Source organism: Aotus nancymaae, unplaced genomic scaffold (genome assembly GCF_030222135.1).
Source record: "Aotus nancymaae isolate 86718 unplaced genomic scaffold, 86718_ANA_hifiasm-v0.15.2.pri h1tg000002l, whole genome shotgun sequence".
In the NCBI taxonomy this organism is placed as follows: Eukaryota; Metazoa; Chordata; class Mammalia; order Primates; family Aotidae; genus Aotus; species Aotus nancymaae.
In genome coordinates, this window is record NW_026988413.1 from 65121734 (window position 1) to 65127343 (window position 5610).

Below are 5610 nucleotides of genomic sequence, written 5' to 3' on the forward strand. Positions count from 1 at the left end.
CCACCCTCCTCCCTTTCACAGATAGGTAGATTGCCCAGGAACCGAGATTATGACACAGCCAGGTAGGGACAGTACAAGAACTGGAATGAAAATCCTAGCTCCCGACCCAGTGTTCTTTGCACGATACCATGCTGCTTCCCAATTCGCTGGTCAGTGATTAAAACTTGTCACGCCTGCTGAAGGATTGACATTTTGGGCACTGTGGGCCACCACAGTAGGAGCTCTGACTCCGGAAGGTGGCAAAGCCCTGTACACTACACTGGGATGAGCACGCTGAGCTCTGCAGGGCCTCAGCTGGAAGGAGCCTACAGCTGGGCCTTCCCCTCCCCAGTAGAACTCTAGAGGCGGGGCGGCTGCTGCGGGGCCCAAGACCTCCTCGGCAGGGGGCTTTGTGTTCTTTGCTGTGGAAGCCACCAGGGATTCAGGAAGATCCTGAATGGGTTGTCAGTTGACTGAAAAGTGAATTCCCAGTTTGAACCTCCAGGGTTTTTGAGACAGTATTAAAAACTTCAGAACGGAGATTATTGATGGCACCAGGCTGCGTACTGCCATTTACTTTTCTTCATGCATGTTTTTGGATCCAGAGTGAGTATTACACCATTTTTTTTTACTCTGCCCGCTCAAAAACAGTAGGTCAATTGGGGCAACCAATTTATAATCATTCAAGCTCACTTGCAAAGTTCAGATAAGCCAGGGCAGAGGGGTTAGGAGAGGTTTTCCTCCTCCATAGGCAGGGAGAGGCCTCAGGACAGAGTGGATATCTTTACTGAGACAGCTCCAAACAAACACAACAGTGATTCTCAAAGTGTGTCCCTGAGACTAGCAGCATCATCTTAGGAATCTGCTAGAAATATTCTTGGGCCCTACCCCAGGGTTTCTGCATCAGAAACTTGGTTGGCACTCAGCTGTGTTTTGATGAGCCCTCCATTGATCTTGATGCAGCTGCAGTGCTGGGCACCAGTGATGGGGAAGGGCTGCTGTAGTGATTCCTGCTTCCTTGAAGGTTGCAGCCTCACAGGTTAGAGGTTGGGAGGTGACTTGGTCCTCTTGCCTAGGTATGCCTCCTTGCCTTGAGATTCTGACATGAACAGGTGAAGTCTCTTCATGATTTTTTCTTTTTGTTAATGGTATGCTTGCTATTACGGCCAATATGTAAATGTTACTCTGAATACATATTTATATACCATGTTACTTAGTGACATTATTCAAACATTTGTATGTGTATTTGTGAAATTGTTTGCATCAGTCATTTAAACAATATTTCAGCCTAAGTTTTCTAAGAGTTATGTTGAGTACATTTTTAAAAGCCAGCTTAAGGGTCACAGCAGCCTTAGTTTAAGAGAAGAGCTAATCACAGGTGACCACTCAAGTTCTTTCAATGAAGACCTGACGTATTTAGTTCCCATTTTCCATGGTGATTGACTCAATGTAAGTGCATTGTGGTTCTATGTAATTTATAGGCTGCTTTGTTATAGGTGGGGAAAAACTCCAAGGCTGGTGGGAGGCTGAACTGGGATAACAGACCCCCACACCCCTCCTCATTCTAAGGTCACCACCTCTTAGAGGGTCTCTTACTTTCTTTGAGATCAAATGCACTGTTATGCTCTACAACTAAATTCTGCAGTCTTGGGAATCCTTACCAGTATCAACTATTAGTCACTTTTTAAAGCCCCCAAAGTGGAGTGAAGATGGGGGGAATGGAAGCAGTGTTTGGTTCTTACTTTACCCAAACTATGTATAAAGAATAAAGTTAGCAGAATGATGGCACAAAAAAAAAAAAAAAGAAAGACAAGTAAATGTGGGCCTTGGGCATACATAAATATAGACTATCCTAGCAATGAACTTGATGATGGACATTTCTACTTAGATGACAAATGCAGGTAGTGGGCACAGTGAATAATGTTTGTTTCTTTTGGTAGCAGAAGTGTCATTTCATGACATTAATTTCCCATCACTTGCAAATCAACCAATGTTTTGTTCCCAGATACCTGACAAAGAAATATAAACCCACGCTGATGTGTGTATTGATATGTATAGCCAGTGTCAGGTTGAATATGAAGTAAAATGAAAGGTAGAAATGAGACCGTATAAACAAATAGTCCCTGCTGTTTCTCGTGAATTCAGATGTGACACTAATCCTTAAATGTGTGCCAGAGGCAATTGAAATAAGCTTTGAATTACTAGCAGTGATGCTTCCGGGACTGCTCATATGGCATGATTTATAGCCCAATGTTTTCAATCAGATTCTAGAGATCGATTAATTACACTATCAATAGCAAAGAAACAGGTGTGTTTTTGAAAGCCATGTGCTTGCTAAAAGTGGTATGTTTCCCTCTCTTGGTATGACCTCATAAATGCAGTTCAGGATTTTTCTTCTATATGGTGTTAGGGAAATTACAAGTTAAATTATTGCTTGGGTAAGGCAGGTATAGGCTTCTATTCACTGACCATAAGTTTACACTTCAATCACGATCTGGCTCATTAATATAAAGCTTATAGGTCCTGTTAGCCAAAGCTCAGTTTAGCAGTGCAATGATGAGGCTGAGTGGTGGTGTCTGGACTGCCCTGAATGGCCAGGAGAAGACCTTTGCTGCTCTGAGTAGAGCATAATTCAATGCTCCATTTAGATTAGCTGGCAAATATGATAACTGTTTATTTAAATCTTTCTATGAGTTTTCAGTTCACATATCTATTTTCTGCATTACTCTTGAGCTTTCATTAAAAGACTAGTAAAGCATTAGTGAAAGCATGGAGAATGAGAGGGATATTACTGTGGGTAAGAGAGGACAGTAATTTCTGGAAAAGAAAAAAGAGTTGAGCCGCTGTTGGCTGATAAAGCAGAATTTTAAAAAGTGATAGCCTAGAGAAGTTGTCTGGGAAAGAGGGAGCCAGGGTACTCAGGAGAAACCCAGAGAGTTGGCCAGTAAAACACAGTGCAGCTGCAAATGCAAGGCTTAATTGAAAGTCAAGAACAAAACCAGAGTTCTTCTCGTGCCCCCCCACCATAACACATACACACATGTGCTCCTAGTACAATGTGGTACAGGGATCTTCAAACACAGATAACTGTAAAGTAACTCATTTCAAGATTTTCATCTCCCATGTGTCCTCTTTTTCTAAAACCGATCTATTTTAGAAAACACCGGTTGTCCTTTCCCATCTCTCCTCTTACAATCACTTCTCAAAATGCGGGCATAGCTGCCCACCACCTTTCATATTATTCTAGTGAATCACCCTGGTGCTAAACATCAACAAGAGCAATAGCAACAACTCTGAGAGGCCAAGTCCAATTACAATAATTACAATTACAAATAATGTTTGATGATACTATGATGATGAAATCATGATGAAATTCCTTCCATTCACATAGATAAATAGCAATGAGTTGATGCAGAAATGTGGGTCAGGAATATTTCTCCGTAGACAAATGTACTGATATTTTTAAGAAGTGCCACCCAGGGCTGCTGCACACATGTGCCAGGTGCACTACTTCGAGGGGGACACTCAACTCACACACTTTGGTTTGAATGGTGCTCCCCTGAGTTGTGCAGTGTACGACCTGCAGAAATGAATGCAGTGGCTGCATGTTGGCCCTGTCTTTGGACATGGCTGCAACAGCTTATTCACGAGTAGCAAACTCAACATCTGCTTCACCCGTCACTCTTCCATCTGGGTCGATCTCAATATGGACTCTCACAGGATTGAGAGGAGAGAAGTTGTAAATGTCGTTCTTGGTTGCTTTGTATGGCAGACCCCTCATGTGGACACAGTGGCCTGTGGTGCTCTGCACTGCGAACTCACTGTCGCCATACCTGTGGTCATACATTCTGGAGAGACAGTAGCTGAGGTCTCTCCTGAACAGGTCGGTGGTGAAGCCATAACCATTGCTGAGGCCACTGTACTCCTCATAGCCCCCATAGCCTGCGCTGTAAGCACCGGGCCACATCCTCTCCAGGCCTGCCTGCTTCACAATGCCAATATAACTCCTGGCGGTCCTGGGCCAGTCATAGGGCCCCGGCCGCTGCACGGACATGAACTTCAGAGGGGGATCTGAGTATGACCTAACTTCCTCCTGGCTGCTCTTAAACACCTCGATGTACCTGTGCCCTATCCTCTCCTTGTGCTTCCCTAGAGCCTTCTCAGCTAACTCCTGGGAGGCAAACTGCACAAATGCTTCCCCTGTCATCTTGCCCTCAGGGTCCACAGGCAATTGATCCCGTTTGGCATGATTTCCAACCCTGAGAAGAACTGAACCATTTCTTCCTTTGTGCATCCTAATGGGAGTCCTCGAAGCTGCACGAAGCCGTCGTTGGCGCCGTCGGCACTGTTGGGACCACTGTGCTTCAACACCCAATCCATCTCGGTTCTGTGGGACTTGAACACCTCGATGTACCGGTGGCCCATGCTTTCCCTGTCTTTTCTCAAAGCCAGTTTTACATCATCTTCTGATCCAAGTTCAACAAAAGCCTCACCACTCTGCCTGCCCTCTCTAGTGTAGATGAAATGGACACCTGTGGCCCCATCGTGAATCGTGCAGTCAGAGAGGAAGTACTGCATGTCCTCAACAGAGCAGGACCAGGGAAGGCCACGGAGCTTGACCACAAAGCCCTCACCTCCCTCCGGGCCCAGCATCATGGACACTTGACAGGATGGGTGTCAGGTGATCTTGGGTGCGGCTTTTTTGTGGCACGGAGGCAAGTGGGACTGGTTTCTGTTGCTATCAGGCATGCGCGGCTGGCAGATAAGAGCCCTGAAATGCCACCGAAGCTCAACCACGCAGAGGACTCCGGGGAAAGTCCAGGTGCATCTTTCTGTTCTCAATCCCTTGGGACCAGTGTCTGGGTGTGCGGCTGTCTACCTACGACGCTGCATCTCCCAATCCCAGTGGAGCCAGTCCTCGCCGGTCCCATGTACCGGCCCCTCGACCTCAAATCCTGTCAACGCAAATCTCAGCCCCTCAGTATCTGCAATCCTCTCTCGGCCCCAGGTGTGTGGCACTCGTGCCACATTTTCTTTATCCAGTCTATCGTTGATGGACATTTGGGTTGGTTCCAAGTCTTTGCTGTTGTAAACAGTGCCGCATGTGTCTTTATAATAAAACAATTTGTAATTCTTTGGGTATATACCCAGTAATAGGATTGCTGGGTCGAATGGTATTTGTATTTCTAGGTCCTTGAGGAATCGCCACACTGTCTTCCACAATGGATTAGCTATTTACACTCCCACCAACAGTGTAAAATTGTTCCTATTTCTCCACATCCTCTCCAGCATCTGTTGTCTCCAGATTTTTAATGATCGTCGTTCTAACTGGCATGAGATGGCATCTCAATGTGGTTTTGATTTGTATTTCTCTAATGACCAGTGATGATGAGAATGTTTTCATATGTTTGTTGGCCTCATGTATGTCTTCTTTTGAAAAGTGTCTGTTCACATCCTTTGCCCACATTTGAATGGGTTTGTTTGTTTTTTTCTTGTAAATATGTTTTAGTTCTTTGTAGATTCTGGACATTAGCCCTTTGCCAGATGGGTAGATTCCAAAAATTTTTTCCCATTCTGTTGGTAGCCAGTTCACTCTAGTAATCATTTCTTTTGCTGTACAGAAGCTCTGGA

General features: G+C 45.0%; 1 pseudogene; it reads right to left on the reverse strand.

Moving 5' to 3' along the window:
- Positions 1-3403: 3403 nt before the first annotated feature.
- On the reverse strand, positions 3404-4635 carry LOC105723312 (heterogeneous nuclear ribonucleoprotein F-like; annotated as a pseudogene).
- Between the last annotated feature and the right edge of the window lie 975 nt (positions 4636-5610).